Here is a 22456-nt window from a genome sequence, read left to right as displayed (position 1 = left end):
CTTGTTGAATAAGGGAGAGGAAATAAATGTAGGGAAATGGAGTCTGTCATTTCAGCCTGATATTTGCTCATTGATTTATGATTCAGTCCTTTATTTCAGGGAACATTTTTCTCCAAATCGAGGCCCAGACACTTTTCTAAGCTAAGTACCAAAAAACATTTGGAATGCATTTGCATTGTTCATTTTCCTTCTATGACCAGATCTTGTTGTTTCTCCATGTGAAATATTACCATTCAGTACATTTATAATGGTTCTACAAGTTCCCAGCCTTCTCAAGGTTGAGCCGATACACAAAGACTTTGAAAATGCATCTGAATTGTTTAAGGTAAAGTCATAGCAATCAGAATTTGTTCTAAGTGTTATTTTTAAAAGATTGCTCAATAGATCTAGTCCATGGCAATTTATCTTGGCCACATTTCCAAAGCTTGAACACTCCAAATGACATGATAAAATGTTGGTGTTCTACAAGTTTTAGAATATCAATCAATAAAACAATCGATTACTTTAAGCAGTCTGATATAATGCTTAGAGTTTGGAGTGAAGTCAGAAGGTCACAAACCTCTGCCACTTGTACTGTGTGACCTTGGACAAATCACTTCACTTCTCTGGGCCTCAGATATCTCATCTGTAAAATGGAGATTGGGACTGTGAGCCTCAAGGGGGACAGGGACTGTGTCCTACCTGATCTGCTTGTATCCACTCCAGTGCTTAGTACGGTGCCTGGCACATAGTAAGCCCTTAACAAATATCATAAGTATTATTATTAGTAGTAGTACTTACTGAATGCTTACTGGGTTCAGATCACTGTACTAAGCACTTGAGAAAGTGCAAAAGAATTAGGAGACATGATGTCAGCAAACCTAATGTCTTCAGATTAAATTAGCTTTCTTTAGGGAGCCAGGGTCCCAGGACATTCAAATTTCTTTCCTGCTCAGAAGCACCTCTTCTGAAGAAGACCAAGTTCACCAACAAGCCTGTGTCAGGCAATTCCTTCACTCCAGGAGGAATTCCATCAGCAGCACAGAGTTGAACGCTAGCACTGAATAATGTTAAGTGCTAGGATTCACAAGGTGAATAAAGACAAAGTGGATAAAAATCCTAATCAAGGTGGCTAGAACCTCCTTTGTGAGAGTGAAAGAGTATGACACCAAAATGTCATCAATTAATCAATCAGTGGTATTTATTGAGCACTTATTGTATGCAGAGCACTGTATTAATTTTTTTGTGAGAGTGCAATTAAATAGACAAAATCCTTTTCTGTGTGATGAAACTGTAAGCTCCTTGTGGGCAGGAAATGTGTCTACCGACTGTATTATGCTATATACTCCCAAACACTTAGTACAGTGCTCTGTACACGGTAAGCACTCAATAAATACCACTGATCAATTACAAGATTCTAACCAAGCTGGTTTATATAGGGCAACTGTTGAGTCCCACCTTCCTAACATCTGTAAAGGCTGATCCTACCACGATGGTTCTATGCAGGGCCTTCTATTTGAAATTCTCAGCATTAATTGTCAAGAAAGGATCCCAAGCAAGAAGACCTTCAGTTGCATCTTCACATTACTGGTCTGCTTGAATAAGGCAGGGGCTAGGTTGCAGCTGGGAGAGTTGGAGAGGTGATTCCTATTGCATTGTCAAGACGGGACCCTGCAAAATCAATAATAATAATAACTGTGGTATTTGTTAAGCACTTACTAAGTGACAAGCATTGTTCTAAGTACTGGGGTAGTCACAAGTTAATTGGTCATGGGTTTACAGTGGGGGGAAAGGGGTTAATACAGCTCTTGCCTACAGATACATATGAAATCCTGGCACACCACCTGCTACCACCCCCCTCAAAAAAAACTCTTTGAAAAGGAGAAGGGAAAGGTTCTCTCCAACAATAATTAAGTAGTTCACATATCTGAAAAATGATATGAATAAATGGACTTGGATACTCTAATGAGGACAGCTTGAGGAAAAGGATGAAAAGGAAAAGAAAAGATGCTGAGTGATGGTTACAGACCTTTTGGTTGGAATGAGAGGACAAAGAACAGAATGCAATATGGCTTCATAAAGAGGCTGATTGGCATACTTATTTGAGGAAGTTTTAATGACTTTGCTGATGACTCAGTGAAGGAATGCATGCCCAAGGTCACACAGTAGCCAACTGGCTGAGCAGGGAATAAAACCCAGGTTCTTTTTTCAGTAGACCTGTCCTTTTTCTACTAGATCCCACTGCTTCCCTTGAATGACACTGATAGAAGGTCATGGTGCAGTAGCAGAAGGCATAGAGAAGCCAAAGAGAAGCTGATAGTCTAAGGCCAACTGCCCCGATCACAAACCATGGGAATGGGTGATGTTGACAGGAGAAGTGGGTTTCAGTTTGCAGCGAGTCAAGAAGAAATTTGTCTGGATAACGAGACCTCTTTTGTCAAATACAAATATTTGGTCATTTGCAACCTGTGTGAACTAATAAGAGAGAAAATGCAGCGCTGACATCAAATTTGAGCCATTCAATAGCAAAAAGTGCATGAACAACATGGAGAAGACTCAGCTTCTACAGGGATATGTTGCAGAGTATAATCAACACTTCAAATCTATTGGAACATCTCTCTCCCCCTGTAAAATTAGAAGCTCCTGGTGGGCAGAGTTTGCACCTACCAAATCTACTTTCTACTTTCCCAAGTGCTTACTACAGTACTCTGCACACTGTTCTGCCTTTATTGCTTTATCAGCCTCCTGGCTGACCTCCTGCATCCAGTCTCTCCCCACTCCAGTCCATACTTCACTCTGTTGACCGGATCATTTTTCCACAAAAAACATTCACTTCATATTTCCACACTATTCAAGCACCTCCAGTAGTTCTCAATCCACCTCCACATCAAACAGAAACTCCTTATTCTTTGCTTTAAAGCACTCAATCATCTTCTCCCCTCCTACCTCACCTCACTGCTCTTTTACTACAATCCAGCCCATCCACTTCACTCCTCTAATGCCAACCTACTCACTGTACCTCGAACTCATCTATCTCAGATCCGAACTTCTCTTACCCATGTCCTGCCTCTGGTTTAGACTGCCCTTCCTTTTCATATTTGACAGACAAATATTCTCTTCATTTTCAAAGCCTTACTGAAGGCACATCTCTCCAAGAGACCTTCCCACCCTCTTTTCCTCTTCATTCATTCATTCAATAGTATTTATTGAGTGCTTACTATGTGCAGAGCACTGTACTAAGCGCTTGGAATGTACAATTCGGCAACAGATAGAGACAATCCCTGACCACTGACGGGTTTACAGTATAAGCGACGGGCTTACAGTCACAAACTTTCTTCTGCATCACCCTGATTTGTTCCCTCTTTTCACCACTCCCTCAGCCCCAAAGCATTTATGTGCTTATCCATAGGTTTTGTTATTTATGTTAATGTCTGTCTCCCCCTTTGAAATGTAAGGTCGTTGTGGGCAGGGAATGTGTCTTACAACTATGTTATAGTATTATATTGTACTCTCCCAAGTGCTTAGTACGATGCTCTGCAGGCAGTAACTTCTCAATAAATATGATTGATTAAGCACTCAATCAATTCCATTGATCCCTCTCAGGGTCATACCTGGAGAGTTTTCAATATACTACCAGTCTCAACTATGGGAGGGAGAGTCAAGCAGAGGCCTATCCATTCCATTCCTAGCTTGGGCAGTGGCTAGCGAGTGGAAGGCAATCTGCTACAAGTCAAAGATTACGTGTGCTGGGCAGCAGTGGCATGGGAGAGAGTTGAGAGTGGAGATTCAGGTTTACTGCGGAGAAGGCGGCAAGGGCCTATTTTTTTACCAAGAAACCAGAACAATTGCAGATGGAAGTGGGGCGATCTGAGAGAGATGTGTCCATGGTGTCACTATGGGTCAGAGATGACTCGGCAACATGAGACAAATTCCATTGATTGAGTAGGGGCTACATTATCCTTCTTTCTCAGAGATAAGGTAGGCATAGAAGGCAACAAGAAGGCATCATCTACTAGGCTTAGTCAGTAGGGATGATGTGGACTTTTGGTTGCTCATCAAAATCAGGAGGTAACAGAGAGGACACTTCTATATCTTCTCAGGATCGGGCCCTAGAGCCCAACTCCATGGGGCAATTGGAGTTGCTGGTGCTCACAGCTAGTGAAGCTCAATTCCCAGCCTTGCTCATCCCAGGTCTCTGACAAGCCCTGGAAATTTCCAATCAGTGCTAAAGAGATGCAAAATGGCATTTTTCTGACCTGTTAGCTCTTAGAAGTCTGATTTCTCTCAGTCCCCTCCCTCCTAAAAACTCAGACTCCTTCTTGTTCCCTCACATTCACAATGAAAACTTGGCTCCTTTGTTTAGTACAGTGCCCTGCATCCTCATCAAGATCATCTTCATCAATGGTATTTAACACTTACTGTGTGCAGAGCACTGTACTAGAGCACTTGGGAGAGTACAATTCAAAAGAGTCAAGAGACATGCTTCCTGACTAAAATGAGCTTACAGTCTAGAGGGACACAGAAAGCACTCAATAAATGTCATTGATTGACTGATCATGCTACTGGTAGTCTTAACCACAATGGATGGATGTGAACATTTTTGTTTTCCCTTTCCAATGGAATGGATATTCTCATAATAACAATTAAGATATAGCACATGGGGACCTAGGATATGGCATAAGGGGACTTGGGAATAGGTCTGAAAGACTGCCCAAAATATAGTCATCCAGATGTGAATAATTTTCTAGGTGCTTATTTTGGTGGTGTGTAGAAAGATCCACATTTTAAGGGAAAAAAAATCAAGATTCACTCAATTCATTAATTTAATAGTATTTAGTGAGTGCTTACCGTGTGAATGAATGAATATAATAAACAATGAACATGCACATTCCCTGTCTACAATGAGCTTACAGTCTAGATGGCAGGAGACAGACATTAATATAAATAAATAAATTACACATATGTACATGAGTGTTAAGGGGCAGGGAGATGGGACGAATCAAGGAAGCAAGTCAGTGTGACGGAGAATATTTCTCCTTGACCTTATGAGATTAGTACCCGCTCTTGACCCCACTTCCCCCTCCAGTTATCATCCTATCTCCCTACTACCCTTCCTTTCCAAAATCCTAGAACGAGTCGTCTACAATCGATGCTTAGAATTCCTTAACTCCCATTCTCTCCTAGACCCCCTCCAATCTGGCTTCCGTCCCCTCCACTCTACCGAGACTGCTCTCTCTAAGGTCACCCGTGACCTCCTTCTTGCCAAATCCAATGGCTCCTACTCCATTCTGATCCTCCTTGACCTCTCTGCTGCCTTTGACACTGTCGACCATCCCCTCCTCCTCCATACCTTATCTCACCTTGGCTTCACGGACTCTGTCCTCTCCTGGTTCTCCTCTTACCTCTCTGGCCGATCATTCTCGGTCTCCTACGCTGGAGCCTCCTCCCCCTCCCATCCTTTAACTGTTGGAGTTCCTCAAGGGTCAGTTCTTGGCCCTCTTCTGTTCTCCATTTACACTCACTCCCTCGGTGAACTCATCCGCTCTCACGGCTTTGACTACCATCTCTACGCAGATGACACGCAGATCTACATCTCCGCCCCTGTCCTCTCCCCCTCCCTTCGGGCTCGCATCTCCTCCTGCCTCCGGGACGTCTCCACCTGGATGTCGGCCCGCCACCTAAAACTCAACATGAGCAAGACTGAGCTCCTCATCTTCCCTCCCAAGCCCGGTCCGCTCCCAGACTTCTCCATCACCGTGGATGGCACGACCATCCTTCCCGTCCCGCAGGCCCGCAATCTCGGTGTCATCCTTGACTCGTCCCTCTCGTTCACCCCACACATCCTATCCGTTACCAAGACCTGCCAGTTTCACCTCTACAATATCGCCAAGATCCGCCCTTTCCTCTCCACCCAAACGGCTACCTTACTATTACGGGCTCTCGTTATATCCCGGCTAGACTACTGTGTCAGCCTTCTCTCTGACCTCCCTTCCTCCTCTCTCGCCCCGCTCCGGTCTATTCTTCACTCCGCTGCCCGGCTCATCTTCCTGCAGAAACGATCTGGGCATGTCACTCCCCTTCTTAAACAACTCCAGTGGTTGCCTATCGACCTCCGCTCCAAACAAAAACTCCTCACTCTAGGCTTCAAGGCTCTCCATCACCTTGCCCCTTCCTACCTCTCCTCCCTTCTCTCTTTCTACCGCCCACCCCGCACGCTCCGCTCCTCCGCCACCCACCTCCTCACCGTCCCTCGGTCTCGCCTATCCCGCCGTCGACCCCTGGGTCACGTCCTCCCACGGTCCTGGAACGCCCTCCCTCCTCACCTCCGCCAAACTGATTCTCTTTCCCTCTTCAAAACCCTACTTAAAAATCACCTCCTCCAAGAGGCGTTCCCAGACTGAGCTCCTCTTCTCCCTCTACTCCCTCTGCCACCCCCCCTTTACCTCTCCGCAGCTAAAGCCTCATTTTCCCCTTTTCCCTCTGCTCCTCCACCTCTCCCTTCCCGTCCCCACAGCACCGTACTCGTCCGCTCAATTGTATATATTTTCGTTACCCTATTTATTTTGTTAATGAATTGTACATCGTCTTGATTCTATTTGGTTGCCATTGTTTTTACGAGATGTTCTTCCCCTTGACGTTGTTTATTGCCATTGTTCTTGTCTGTCCGTCTCCCCCGATTAGACTGTAAGCCCGTCAAACGGCAGGGACTGTCTCTATCTGTTGCCGACTTGTTCATCCCAAGCGCTTAGTACAGTGCTCTGAACATAGTAAGCGCTCAATAAATACTATTGAATGAATGAATGAATGAATGAATTGTAGATCTAGGGTCCTGTAGAAGTGAAACATGTGAAAATTATTTTCGTGTTAGCTGTTACCAGGGTTTTTTTTTGTCTTTGATCAAAATGTCTTAATATATGCTTGTCTTTTTTTTGTTGTTGTTATTCCATTTGCTGTTTCTGGCTCAGATAATGTTTTAGATTGTAACTACCCTAAACATAAGTGATGTTTCTTTTCTTCGATTAACCATTGAATCGAAAGTCATAGGATAATATTTCAAGGATTTTCTCTTTGTTCATTCTATTATAAAAAGTGATGATAATGAAAACCCCCGTTTTTCTTAAATGAATAAGCTACTGTCATTTCTAAGGCAGAATCCAAGGACCTTCTGTCCTTTATGATTCACATGTGATCCTCATAGGTGTTGCAAAAGGGGAAAGGACTGGGATTTGATGGGTGATTAAATATTAAAGATAGGTGAAAATATTCTGAAAGAAAAGGACCAGGTCTGGTAAAAGAGTAAGGTTATAGGGTGAAGGTAAAGAAACTGCCTGTAGAGCATGAGAAATTAGATATAAAAGTTGAATGACGGTATATGAAGTGAAGTAAGATATTAAGGAAGGTCACGGCTTCATAAAAAAAAGCTTCAGATATTCTATGGCTAAAGCATTTAAAACAAGCCAACAGGCCTGAAATGTTCAGTCCTTTCTTTTCTCCCAAGGCTCAAGAGATTTAAAAGTTGCCTCTCTCTTTAGTCTATCTTGAAAGTCAACAAAGATTCATTCCCTTGTTAAAACTGCCCTGAAAATTCCTTTTATTGGAATTTGTTAAGCACTTCCTATATGCTGAGCATTGCACTAAGCACTGGGTTAGATGCAAGATAATTGGGTTGGGCATAGTTCCTGTTCCACATAGGCCTCACAGTCTAATCCTCTTTTTATAGTTGAGGAAACTGAGGCACAGAAAGTTAAGTGAACTGCTCAAGGTAACTCAGCTAGCAATTGGTGGAGCAGGATTAGAACCCAGATCCTCTGACTCTCAAGGCTTTGCTTCATGTACTAAGCCACACTGCTTCTTGTGCTTTAGCCCCAAGATTCTCCATGAGGACCAACAGTAGAATGCACAATTATGTCATTATTTGTGGTCACATCCCACTGACCACTTTGTCTAAACACTGTAAAAGACATATTTTACTTTTTTTGAAACCATGAAGGAGGGGTCAGCTGTCTTTGCTATCCTCATATTTAAATCTTAGAATAGTAGACTGGACCTTTATACTCAGTAAGTGCTCAATAAATATGATTGAATTGAATTGTGAATTGAAAACCTCTTCCAATTTCAAATCCATGTGGTTATTAAAAAAAAAAAATAAAGCCTCATCAGCTGAACCATTTATCTTGTGTCTTGTTCATCTCTCAGGGAGCTCCAGCAAACCTCCTGGGGTCAGTTCCTCAGGGAAGAGCCATACTGACCTTGTGGGGAAGAGATGATGATGATGATGATAATGATGGTATTTGTTAAGCACTTACAATGTCTCAAGCACTGTTCTAAGCAATGGGGTAAAGCTAATCACGTTGGACACAGATCATGTCCCACCTGGGGCTTAAAGTCTAAATCCTTATTTTACAGATGAGGTCACTGAGGCCCAGAGAAGTTAAATGACTTTCCCAAGATCACACAGCAGACAAGTGGTGGAGCAGGGACTAGAACCCAGGTCGTTCTGACTCCCAGGCCCATGCTCTATCCAATGGGCCATGCTGCTTCACACATAACCTGGCAGTCCAATTCTTATCCTACTTCTTCCAGCCAGTGCCCATGGGAGACTTTCACAGCCCAGTTTGCAATAAGTAAAATGTTAACAGGGTGCATCCTAACAGTGTAGCTGGCACCGAACAACCCTCATTCTACCCATGGCCTCCAGTGCATTCCAAGAGACCTGCCTTATCTAAACCCTCCTCTCCTCTCCTCCCACTCCCTTCTACGTCTCCCCAGCTTGCTTCCTTCATTCATCCCCCATCCCAGACCCACAGTATTCATGTACATGATGTAATGAATTTATTTAAATTAATATGTCTTCCCCATTGACTGTAAGCTTGTTGTGGGGAAGGAAAGTGTCTGTTATACTGCCTACTCTCCCAAGCACTTAGTACAGTACTCTGCACACAGTAAGTGCTTGATAAATATGATTAACTGACTGACAGCATTAACTGCTACATGCCACAAAGCCCATTTCATCGATAGTTGAAATGATGTCTGAGAATAACCAGAAATAACTAATTTCATCAGGAATGAAAACTGCCAAAGACATCCTGAAAGAAGCAGATATAGAACTTTCCCACAAATTATATGGAAAATGTGATCAGCATCATGGTCATGACCCTGACCTTCACTCCACGTCTGAGGATTGACAGTGTTGGGGACCCAAAATTCCATCCTCGAGAGATTCCTAGTTCGTGTCCGTAGAATCAGGCAAAAGGGTAAAAGTAACAGACTGGAAACCCATGTCACTGTCATATGAGTAAAAGGATCTTCCCTATCCCGTGCCTCCCAGCTGTGGCCCTTGGGTGGGTCGAGGCCACTGGGCAGGTGTGCCCCAGCTAGAACACGGGCCTGGGAGTCAGAAAGATCTGGGTTCTAATTCCAGTTCCGCCACTTGTCTGCTGTATGACCTGGAGCAAGGCACTTAATAAGCAAGACACTATCCTCTCCTGCTTCTCATCTCATCTCTCTGGCCACTCATTTTCAGTTTCATTCACAAGCTCTTCCTCTGCCTCCCATCCCCTAACTGTGGGAGTCCCTCAGAGTTCTGTTCTGGATCCCCTTTTATTCTCCATCTACACTCACTCCCTTGGAGAACTCGTTCATCCCCATGACTTCAACAACCACCTCTATGTGGGTGATTCGCAAATCTAAATCAGATTGCTCCTCCATGTTCTTCACTCTGCACCCTCGTTCTCAGCTCCACTCTCCCTCTGAGGATAGCTCCATGTTTTACATAGACAACCTTTAATTATGGTGAGAGATCAATCACCTAAAGTCTAATATCTAAGAGTGAATTGTTAACAACAATGTCCAGAGAAGCAGCATGGCCTGGTGGAAAGGGCATGGGCCTGGGAGTCCAATCCCAGCTCTGCAACTTCCCTGCAGTTCTGCAGCTTTGTGATGTTGGTCAATTAATTTAATTTATTTGTGCCTCGGTTTCCTCATCTGCAAAAATGTTCTTCTTAGTGAGCCCCATGTGAGACAGGGACTGTGTCAAACATGATTTTCTTGCACCTACCCCAGCACTTGGTTCAGTGCTTGTCACATGGTCAGAGCTTAAAAAATACCATTGATATTATTAATATTATTTGGGTCTCCTGAAATCAAAATTTGGACCTTTTAACTGCACCACACTCTCATCTCTCCCACTTTTGTCCACTCACTTGCACTGCTCCCCCAGTTGCCTTCCCCCTAGAAGCTTGGAGCTCACAGTCTTAATCCCCATTTTACACTTGAAGTAGATGAGGCACAGAGAAGGAAAGTAACTTGTCCAAGGTCACACAACAAAAACCAGAGTCAGAATTAGAACTCAGGTCCTTTTAACTTCCAGGCCCATGCTCTATCAACTTGGTCATGCTTCTTCTTAAATTTTATAACTACTAGTGCAACTACTGAACCACAAATTGTCCAAAACTTGAGGTTTGCAGACTGCGATCTCTCTATTGGTAGGGCATGTGTCACTTTTTTTTGCTTTTTATTTCCTAAATTCTTAGTAGAGCGCATTGCATCTAGTGGGTGCTCAATAAATGCTTCTAGTACTAAGTAACATACATCTTCCCCATTTCCACCAGCAGAGTAGTAATAGTAATATTCATTAAATCCTTGTCTGTATGCAGAGCACTGTGCTAAATTCCGGAAAAGAATGCACAGGTAGGGAATAGACAATGTCCCCGTCCCTTGGGGGGCTCCCAATCTAAGACTTCTAGGTGTGGAAAGGAACCAGAGACAGACACATCAGGAATGATGAAACGTTAGAAGGCAACACAAACGCATGGAATAAAAACCAACACTGTAGGGAGCCGTGGCAAGAGGAGCAGAATTTCAGGCTCCTTGGGGTTCATTGGTCACCAGAGGTCACAGTCACCAGGCTTCCTGGGGTTTTGTTAAGGACTCAGGCTGTGGGTGCGCTCAGAGCAGGTTTTATCTCCATTAGCTGGTCGAGACCCCCTCTTTCTCCTTTCTCTCCTTCCCTTCAAATTCTTGTCATGCAATCACAAGTTCCCATAGTAGCCAACTTGTCCCTTCTTCCCCCTTCCCCGTCCATGCAGATATGGACAACAAATAATGCAATTTTCTTCCCCAAATTCCCAACTCTGAAATGGGTTGTGCGAAGACCCCATCATTCAAACATATTTTTAGCACTGTACTAAGCTCTTGGGAGAGCAAAATACAATAAACCAACGCATTTCTCACCCCCAGTGTCCTCCATGCATAATTGGTTTTTCCATAAATAACAATAATAATGGTATTTGTTAAGTGCTTGCTATGTGCCAAACACTGTTCTAAGCACTGGGGGTTGGGAGGATACAAGGAAATCAGGTTGTCCCACATGGTGCTCCACAGTCTTAATCCCCATTTTACAGATGAGGAAACTGAGACACAAAGAAGTTAAGTGACTTGCCCAAAGTCACACAGCCGACAAGTGGCAGAGGCAGGATTTTAACACATGACCTCTGACTCACAAGCCCATGCTCTTTCCACTGAGCCATGCTGCTGCTCCAAGAATCCAAGTCATGCTAGAAGAGCTTTCCAACATTCAATTGGTTTTGTCATTTAGCCATGTAAGGGTGTTGGATTTGTCTGATAGATGCTAATATCAGTCACAACCACCCATAGAATCTCTGAACATATAGTCTTACATTATTATTATTATTCTTAAGTGCCGAGTCTTTTCCGATCCATACGACTCTGTGGATATACTATCTCCAGAATGATCTGTCCCCTGACATAATCCACAACCTTTCTAACGGTTCTTCTGTTATTGTTGCTATGGTCTTTATCCATCCATGTTTTCCCTTGAGCATTAGTGTCTTCTCCAGAGAATTAGTCTTCCTGATCATGTGTCCAAATAAGCTGATCTTAGTCGAATTATTTGGCCTTCCAAAGACCACTTTGGTGTAATTTGCTCTAAAAACCATTTATATGTTTTTCAGGCAGTCCATGGTATTTGCAAAAACCTTCTCCAACACCATGTTTCAAAAGAATCGAGGTTCTTTCTATCCTGCTTTTTCACTGTCCAGTTTTCTGATCCCTACATTGTCACTGGAAACACCATAGAGCTGACAGTTGGTATTTTTGTGGTAATTGTTCCATCAGCACATTTCATGACTTTTTCCTGGCTCTTCATAGCGAGTCTTCCTCATGTGAATCTTCAACCTATTTCTTGGCTACTAGTTTCTTTATTATTGATTATCCATCCCAGGAGGGAAAACTTACATACATACTCTCCTACTTAAGCATTTATTGTAAGAGTGGAGTAGTGATGAAGTAATAATATTAACAGTACTACTAATAATAATAGTAGTAGTAATCACGGCTCCGCCACTTGTCGGCAGTGTGACCTTGGGTAAGTCACTTCCCTTCTCTGGGCCTCAGTTACCTCATCTGTAAAATGAGGATTGAGATGGAGAGCCCTGTGTGGGACAGGAAATGTGTCCAACCCAACTTGCTTGTATCCACCCCAGAGCTTAGTACCATGCCTGGCATAGAGTAAGCACTTAGTGATAGAATTTATCGAGCATCCCCAGGTGCAGTGCATTACATTAAACAAAGCAGTTGGGAAGTACAAAATGAGCTACTGACATAGTGCCTGTCCAGAGGGAACTTACACTGTAGTGGGTAGAAAGAGATATAAAGGTTTTTAAAAACAGGATAGTCATAATAGATAATTGCAGAAACGCAAATGCACAAGTATTGAGGATGGGATCTACAGGGTTTAGCTCACTTGGAAGCTGATAATTAACTGGGGAAGGCTGGTTAAAGGCAGTGAGCTTTCACAAGTGCCTTTAATATAGAGAGGGCAGGAGTCTGGGAGTTTCGGGAAAGGAGGAAATTCCCAGCAAGGGAACAACAGCTTGGGCAAAGGAGGGAGATAGGAGAATCAACAATTAGTTTCAATTAGACGCTAGCCTACTCATCAATATACCCATCTTTCTATTCCCTTCTTCCTCCTATCTGTAATTCATTTAAGAGTCTGTCTCATCTGTTAAACTGTAAACTTCTTGAGTGCAGGGATCATATCTTCTAACTCAGTAGTAATCTCTCAAGCCTCAACAACAGTGTTTTGCCCACAGTGAATACTGATGGATTGACTGAACGATTGACTGATAGGGCCATATTAGTTCTTATTCAGGACTTTGATCTCTTAAAGTGTTTTTACATTGATTCTGTGTTTTTGCTGTACTGAATCATTTCCCCGAGGAGCTCAAAAATACAAGGAACCCTTATGGGGAATGCTAATTAGACTGTAGTAGTAGGTAATGTTTCACTGTGCTTACAGTTCCTCTAATCATTTACTAATTAAAAAGAGCCACAATTGTTTATCAAGAGACTCACTGTATATTAATGATCTGCTGGGCTGCTGATGTGATGATTTTGATAAAGAAACTAAATTTACCCTGGCACTTTACCACAGAGCTTTCTGACATCACTTTAAAAATCAATCAATTATTTAAAATCCCTTGTATATTGACTTTTTTAATTAGAGAGCATTTCAGAACTCGGAGTGTTAACGAAGAAAGAATGCAGTTGTTGCGAAGATTAGAACACTCTATCTTAGAATGTGATTTATTTTTCTCTGTTTTTATTAAGATCTCGGTTTGCTTTATAGATCTTAGTGGAGTGGGCCAATTTGTTTTTGAAGGTGAGGTTTTCCTGATTATTGTTCTGAATAGTAGCTACTCAGTCTTAAATGGCATTTCTGGGTTTTGAAGCAGTCAAGAGAAACCTCAAGCTTTAGGGATAATTGCTCTCAAGTTTTTTGGTGCTGTCATGTCCTGGTTAAAAATAGATCTTCTCCGCTTCCCTCCCTTGAAACTTCCATCTTAATATCTAGAGTTTAAAATTAGAATCTGAAGGGAAATCCACTTGGAAGGGAAGCACCCAAACTTCTGATTGTTCTAATTAAATGCACCATCCATTTCAGATGGGGGTTTTGAATTCCCTACTTCACTATGATTCCTTGAAATATACCAATGAATACTACTTGCTGAACACCTAGTGAGTGCAAAGAACCATACTAAGCATTTGGAATAATAATGGTAATAGTGTTATTTAAGTACTTACTGTGTGACTTGACCTATACTAAACACTGGGGGAGATAATCAATCAGTCATTCAATCCATGATATTTACTGAGCAGAAGCAGTGTGGACTAGTGGAAAGAGCATGGGCCTGGGAGTCAGAGGACCTGCATTTTAATCCCATCTCGGCCACCTGTCTGCTGTGTGATCTTGGGCAAGTTGCTTAACTGCTCTGTACCTCAGTTATCTCATCTGTAAAATGGGGATTAAGACTGTGAGTCCTGTATGGGACAGGGACTGAGTTCACTGGAATTATGTCCTCTAGACTGTAAAATCAGTGTGGACAGGAAACATGTCTTCTTACTCCGTTATAGTGTATTCTTCCAAGTACAGTGCTCTGCAAACAATAAACACTCCCTAAATATGATTGATTGCAGAGCATCATACTAAACACTTGGGAGAGTACAATACAACAAAATTAGCAGACTCATCCCTTGCCCATTATGAATTTATGGTCTAGATAAAAGATAATCACCTCAGGAACAGTCTCTGCCCCACAAAGGGCTCCTAAGCTAAGAGGGAGAGCAAAAGAGTGTATAGAGTAAGAGATGACAACCTAGGCCTCAAGGAGGTAGAATCAAGCGGGGAAAGACAGACATTTAAATAATTTACACGTGGGAGGAAAAACAAAGGATGCATACACACTAAACTACTTAAGTAACAGGGTATTTAAGATATGCACACCAGGGCTATGGTTGGTTATGACTATACCTGATTTAAGGAAGTGTAGAAGTCCCAAAATGTGGGGATTTGTGGGGATAAAAACTGAGGCAATTATAAGTTATGGGGGTATTCATGAAAAAGATGTGATTTTGGAGGACTTTGAAAGTAGAGGGAGTTGTGGCTGAGGGGTTTGAAGTGGGAGAGAGTTCCAGGCCTGGTGAGGGTGTGAACAGTAGAGAAACGGTGGAGCCTAGTGGAGAGTTAGCATGGGTCTGGGAGTCAGAAGGACCGGGATTCTAATCCCAGCTCCACCACTCATCTGCTGTGTGATTTTACGAAAGCCACTTAACTTCTCTGTGCCTCAGTTACCTCTCCTGTAAAATGGGGATTAAGACTGTGAGCCCTATGTGGGACAGGGACTGTGTCCAACCTGACTAACTTGTATCTGCCCCAGCAATTAATACAGTGCCTGGCACATAGTAAACACTTAACAAATACCATAAAATGGGATAGATGAAAATCAGGTATAATGAATAGGTACAATGAAAAGCTTGAGAGGACTGAAGAGTCTTGAGCTGTGGAATAGTGGGAGAAGAGGGTGGATAAGTAGGAAGAAGAGAACTGGCTGAACAGTCCAGGAAGCATGCTGTAGGAAGCCTGAGAGTGGAAAAACTAGTTACAGTCTATGCTCCACAGCCAGATCTCAGGGCCACGAGGAGGGAACATAACCAGAAGCAAACTTTTAAGGGTCTTTCAATCCTGGATATCGGATTTGAGCAGCCTTATACACTATATTGCAGTGGATTCTCCCCTAGGCAGTTAGTGTTAGAGGCAGGACTTAGACTTCCTATGACCCCAAACAGACATCAGCAAGGATGTGGTCAACAGGGACTGTACTGTGGAAAGATGCCTGTTTGAAAATTGAACAGAATTAGTTGGAGCTGAGATCAGTGGATTTCCTACACCTTCCCTGGCAACAAGAGATTCTTTGGGCTGATTTCAATATCTGCCTTAGCCCGTTAAATCAGGTGGTATTTGTGGTGATCATAGTTGTAAAACCAGATGACAGATCGGGAGATAAATTAATCAAGGAAAGACACAAGCTAACCTGTTTGATATCCAGCCTGCATCTTGCCCAATTCTTAATATAGAATTGATACCACTACTGGTCTGCATCTAATGCACTTTTTATTACGACATATGTGTAAATAATTGAAAGCTAATGGAAAGTGCAGACAACATTAACCCTCCAAAGTCTCCAGTGGTTATTTCACAGAGAATTGCAAATGATTGTAAATTTATTTTTCTTTTACATTTGCAGACTTTTGCCACGCGTTTGAACAATAATATTGAAAATAAATTGCTAGCACAAGTAAACTTATACCTGGGCTCCTTTGTTGCTGCTGTCTCTGATGGGGGCATTCAATCAGCGTAGCTCAGTGGCACGAGCACAGGCTTGGGAGTCAGAGATCATGGGTTCGAATCCCAGCTCTGACACTTGTCAGCTGTGTGACTGTGGGCAAGTCACTTAACTTCTCTGTGCCTCAGTTACCTCATCTTTAAAATGGGGATTAAGACTGTGAGCCTCACGTGGGACAACCTGATAACCCTATATCTACCCCAGAGCTTAGAACAGTGCTCTGCACATAGTAAGCACTTAACAAATACCAACATTAGTATTATTATTTGTATTTATTGAGTACTTGCTGTGTGCAGAGCACTATACTAACAGAATCAGTAGACATGTTCCCACAAGGAGCTTACAGTCTAGAGGAAGAGACAGATATTAAAATAAATTACAGATATGTGCCTAGGTCTTGTGTGGTTGAGGGTGAGGTGAATAAAGCATGCAAATCCAAGTGCAAGAGTGACACAGAAGAGCGAGGAAGTAGAACTGAGAGCTTAGTTGGTGAAGGTCTCCTGGAGGAGATGTGATTTTAAGGAGGACTTGAAGATGGAAAGAGTGATCATCTGTGAGATATGAAGGGAAAGGAATATTTTGTGGGTGTGGTTGTGATTTTATAGTACTTGTAAAGCACTTTTTACGTGCCAGACACTGTACTAAGACCTGAGGTAGATACAAAATAGGTCGAACAGAGTCCCTGCCACTCACTGGGCTCACCAACTAAAATTGGATACAGCTTAACTGAATTGGACATACATTGTCTCTCTCCCACACAGGGACAGTCCATGTCCCTCATGGGGTGCAATCTAAGCAGGAGGGCAAATGGAGAGTGAGTCCCCACTTTACAAATGAGGAAACAGAGGCACAGAAAAGTTGTGAATTGCCCAAGGTTACACAGCAGGTAAGTGGGGCAGCTGGGATTAGAACCCATATCTTCTGACTCTCAGGCCCATGCTCTTTCTACTAGGCTAATCTACTTCATGGCCAGAGATCCAGAACGGGATGTGGGCAAGGGATTGGCAGCAAGGTAGACAAGATGGAGGTATAGTGAGTAGATTGGCACTGTAGGAGTGAAGTGAGTATGCTTCGTTGTAGATAGAAATCTGTGAGTTAAGGTAGGAGGGCCAAGGTGATAAAGTGCTTTAAAGCCAATGGTAAGGAAATTCTGTTTGCTGCAGAGGTGGATGGCAACCCCTGGAGGTTCTTGAGGAGTGGGGAGATGTGAACTCAAACTTTTTTTTAGAAAGAAAACCCAGGCAGGGGAGTGAAGTGTGAACTGGACTGGGGAGAGACAGAAGTCAGGGAGAATAAGAAAGAGACTGATGCAGTAGCCAAGGCAGAGTAAGATAAAGTGCTTGGAAAAATATGATAGCAGTTTAGATGGAGAAGAAAGTGTAGATTTTAACGATGGTCTGAAAGTGGAGCTGATAGCAATTGGTGACAGATTGAATACATGTTGTATGAGAGACCCGAGTCAAGGATAATGCCAAGATGGAAAAGCTACATGGTCTAGTGGATAGAGCATGGGCCTGGGAGTCAGAAGGACCTGGGTTCTAATCCCGGCTCCACCATTTGTCTGCTCTGTGACCTTGGGCAAGTTACTTGTCTGTGCCTCAGTTATGACATCTGTAAAATGGGAATTAATAACAATGATGTTGGTATTTGTTAAGTGCTTACTATGTGCAGAGCACTGTTCTAAGTGCTGGGGTAGATTCAGGGTAATCAGATTGTCCCACGTGAGGCTCACAGTATTAATCCCCATTTTACAGATGAGGTAACTGAGGCACAGAGAAGTTAAGTGACTTGCCCACAGTCACACAGCTGACAAGGGGCAGAGGTGGGATTCGCACCCATGACCTCTGACTCCCAAGCCCATGCTCCTTCCACTGAACCACACTGCAAGACTGTGAGCCCCACGTGGGACATGGACCGTGTCCAACCTTGTCCAACCCCAGTACTTAGCACAACGTCTGGCACATAGTAAGAGCTTAATAAATGCCATAAAAAATAAAAGGTAGTGAGACAGGGAGGGTGGTGGTCCTGATTAGTAATGGGAAAGTGAGGGGGACTGCCGCTTCCTCTGAGTACATTTGCCAGGCAAAACGATAAAGTGTCCTAGTTCCAAAGCTATGCTCACTTTAACACCACTAATAATAATAATAATAATAACGATGTTGGTATTTGTTAAGCGCTTACTATGTGCAAAGCACTGTTCTAAGTGCTGGGGGATACAAGGTGATCAGGTTGTCCCACATGGGGCTCACAGTTTTAATCCCCATTTTACAGATGAGGTAACTGAGGCACAGAGAAGTTAAGTGCCTTTCCCAAAGTCACACAGCTGGCAAGCAGCAGAGCTGGGATTAGAACCCATGACCTCTGATTCCTAAGACGGGGCTCTTTCCACTGAGCCACGCTGCTTCTCTAAAGTGGACATGTGTTCAGACTGAGTGAGAATAGTTCATGCCAGCAGCTGCTGAATAAAGACCTGAAATTGGGAAATCTTAAGCAGGAGGGCAGAGAAAAAGTGCTAAGGACTTTTACAAAGCAAAGCCTCGGATGATGCTGCATAGGGGCTGAACCCTGGGCATCAAGTGCCGCTGCAAACGAGAAAGGAGTGCCTCTTTTCTAGTAAAACCTTTGCAAGGAATGAGAGATGAGGAGGCCAAAGACAAAACAACTCCAGATTCTGCAAATGTTACATAGTGACACAGAAAGGGATTAATCAGTCAATCAATGTTAGGTTTATTTAGAGCTTACTGTTTGAAAAGTACCATACCATGTACATGGGAGAGTACAGTCTACTAGAGTTGGTTGATAAATTCATCAATAGTATTTATTGAGTGCTTACTAGGTGCAGAGTACTGTACTAAGTGCTTGGAATATACAATTCGGCAACAGGTAATAATAATGTTGGTATTTGTTAAGCGCTTACTATGTGCCGAGCACTGTTCTAAGCTCTGGGGAAGACACAGGGGAATCTGGTTGTCCCACGTGGGGCTCACAGTCTTAATCCCCATTTTACAGATGAGGGAACTGAGGCACCAAGAAGTGAAGTGACTTGCCCAAAGTCACACAGCTGACAAGTGGCCGAGCTGGGATTTGAACCCGTGACCTCTGACTCCAAAGCCTGTGCTCTTTCCACTGAGCCACGCTGCTTCCCTGCCCCAAAATGGGCTCACAGTCTAAACGGGAGAGACAGACAACAAAACAAAACAGGACAAAGTAAAACATTTCCAGCCCACAATGAGCTACAGTATAGAGGAGGATAGAGACATTAAAATACATCAATTATGGATGTGTACATAACTGCTGTAAGGCTGAGGGAGGGAGGGATAGACCACCGGCCTGGGAGTCAGAGGGACCTGGATTCTAATCCCAGTTCTGCCACTTGCCTGCTGTATTACCTTGGGCAAGCCATTTCACTTATTTGTGCCTCAGGTACCTCATATGTAAAATGGGGATTAAGATTATGAGCCCCATGTGGGAAAGGGACTATTTCCAACCTGCTTATCTTGTATCTGCCCCAGTGTCTAGAACAGTGACTGGCATACAGTATTTAAAAAATGCAATTAGATATGATATATGTATTATATATATATATTTACAAAGGGTGCAAAACTAAGTGCAAATGTGACCCGGAAGAGAGCGGAAGAAGACGAAATGAGGGCTAATTCAGGGAAGACTTTTCGAAGGAGATATGCTTTTAATTAGGCTTTGAAGATGGGGAGAGTGATCATCTGTCAGATACAAAGAGGGAGCCAAGATGTGACATAGTGGATAATAATATTAATAACGTTGATATTTGTTGAGCTTTTACTATGTGCCAAGCACTGTTCTAAGCACTGGAGTAGATACCAGGTCAGAAGATTATCCCACATGGGGCTCACAGTCAATCTCCATTTTACAGATGAGGTAACTGAAGCACAGAAAAGTTAAGTGACTTGCCCAAAGTCACACAGCGGACAAGTGGTGGAACTGGGTTTAGAACCCATGACCTCTGGCTCCCAAGCCTGTGCTCTTTTCACTGAGCCACGTTAGAGCACGTGCCAGGAAGTCAGAAGGACCTGGGTTCGAATCCTAGCTCTGACATTTGTCTGTTGTGTGAGATTGAGTGTACCAATTCCCTTCTCTGGGCTTCAGTAAAATGGGGATTACGAGTGTGAGCCCCATGTGGGACAAGGACTGTGTCCATCCTGATTAACCTGTATCTACCCCAGCGCTTAGAAAAGTGCTTGGCAGATAGTAAATGCTTAAGAAGTACCATAATTATTACTTAATTTTTCTGTGCCTCAATTTCCTCATCTGTAAAGTGGAGATTCAATTCCTGAATTATCTCCTTATTAGACTGTAAACCCCAGGGACTGTGCCCCAGATTTTCTTGTTCCTACCCCAGTGCTTAATTCATGGCTAGTCACATAGCAAGCACAAATAAATAATAATGATGATAAAAATAATAATGATGGTATTTGTTAAGCTCTTACTAGGTGCCAAGCACTGTTCTAAGCCCTGCGGGGGGGAGCGATAGAAGGTTATCAGATTGTCCTATATGGGGCTCACGGTCTTAATCCCCAGTTTACAGATGAGGTAACTGAGGCATAGAGAAGTGAAATGACTTGCCCACGGTCACACAGCAGACAAGTGGTGGATCCGGGATTAGAACCCATGACCTCTGACTCGCAAGCCCGGGCTCTTTCCACTGAGCCATGCTGCTTCTCTTATTTTAAAGATTAGAAAACTGGAGGACATAGAAGTTTAGTGATTTGTCCTTGGTTTCCCAGAAATCAAGTGGTAGAGACAGGATTAGACCCCTCATAATGAAGCCTGTATTCTTTCCACTAGGCAATCCTGCTTCTGAAGGTGCTTAACAGACTGCTCTAAAATTTCCCAAGACACAGCGGGTAAAGCTGCTACCTGTTCATTAGAAATGAATCTTATTTGCATATTCCAATTACATCTTCCATAAACTCCAACCACAGTTTCAGTTAAACTGCAACATATACCCCAAGGGTCCATTAAAGTCTCAGGATTTATTGCCCCGAACAGTAGAAAAAAGCAGTTTTAACAGTTATCCAAAGAAACATATGACATTTTTGTCTAAGACCCGAGTGGATATTATTAAAGCAAAAGCAAAAATGTTGTTCCTGCATTTCCAAAAGCCTATTTCTGCTCTATCGCTGTTGGTACCATTTAGTGAGAAAATTATGTTTATATAGTCATTTGTAAATGGTTTTCCCACTCATCCTACATTATTCATGTGCAAAAATTCACTGATAATTGTTCTGCTTATGGTCTGAGAATTCATCAGTGGCTCCAGATTTCCAACTTCGGCTCCACGACCTAGTTTTATGAACCTGAAACCACGCTGGTTTATCCTCTCGTATTTAAGGGTCTGTGACCCCAAGGAAAGTCCGAAGCCAGCGGGTTCAGAGGCCACAAATGGCTACAAAGGAAGTTAGGGGAGGAGGTGAAATATATAATTGGTTCTAAGGAACACTGAAGCAGATTTCTTAGCATGTCTGACACTGCCGTAACTGAACTTTAATAACAGGTCAGGAAACCCAAATGAAGGGATTGCTTTAATCCCTGATTTATGGAACTGTCTATGGTATTTTTTACTTTCAAATAATGATTTAGCCACTGAGGTTTCTTCTTGTATCTGCTCAATAGTGAGATGAAATGGGGTAATGCAAGAAGTGAGATCAAAGGAACATTTTAGAAGCCAAATCTTAAACTATACTGCATAGTTCTGAATAGGTGAAAAGCAACTATAGAATCAATCAATCAATTGTATGGAAAAAAAAAGGCCAGGGTCTGGAGTCAGACTTGAGTTCTAATCATAGCTCTGCTTGTTGCCTTCTGTGTGACCTTGGGTAAGAAGCTCCATTTCTCTGGACTTCACTTTTCTCATTTTCTGAATGGAGTTTCAATACGTGTTCTCCTTCTTACTTAGTGTGCACCCCATGTGGGATGGAGCTGTGTCTGAATTGCTTAAATTATATTTTACTCCATTGTCTAGTTCAGTGCTTATCAAACAACAAGCAACAAGAAGAAGCAGCATGGCTTAGTGGAAAGAGCATTGGCTTGAGAGTCAGACGACATGGGTTCAAATCCCACCTCCACAACTTGTCTGTGTGACCTTGGGCAAGTCACTTAACTTCTCTGTGCCTCAGTTACTTCATCTGTAAAATGGGGATTAAAAGTGTGATCCCCACATGGGACAACCTGATTACCCTGTATCTACCCCAGCGCTTAGAACAGTGCTTGGCACATAGTAAGCGCTTAACAAAGAC

At 42.9% G+C, this 22456-nt stretch overlaps 1 non-coding gene across 1 annotated transcript; it reads left to right on the top strand.

Annotated features, from left to right (window-relative positions):
• The first annotated feature begins 3572 nt into the window (after positions 1-3572).
• LOC114817451 lies at positions 3573-3710 on the top strand. Its single transcript, XR_003765311.1, has one exon. It is a non-coding gene; the product is annotated as a small nucleolar RNA SNORA7 (small nucleolar RNA).
• Positions 3711-22456: the final 18746 nt, after the last annotated feature.

Source organism: Ornithorhynchus anatinus, chromosome 1 (genome assembly GCF_004115215.2).
Source record: "Ornithorhynchus anatinus isolate Pmale09 chromosome 1, mOrnAna1.pri.v4, whole genome shotgun sequence".
Lineage (NCBI taxonomy): Eukaryota > Metazoa > Chordata > Mammalia > Monotremata > Ornithorhynchidae > Ornithorhynchus > Ornithorhynchus anatinus.
The sequence above is the reverse complement of the archived record's forward strand: the minus strand, read 5'-3'. Positions and strand labels throughout refer to the sequence as shown.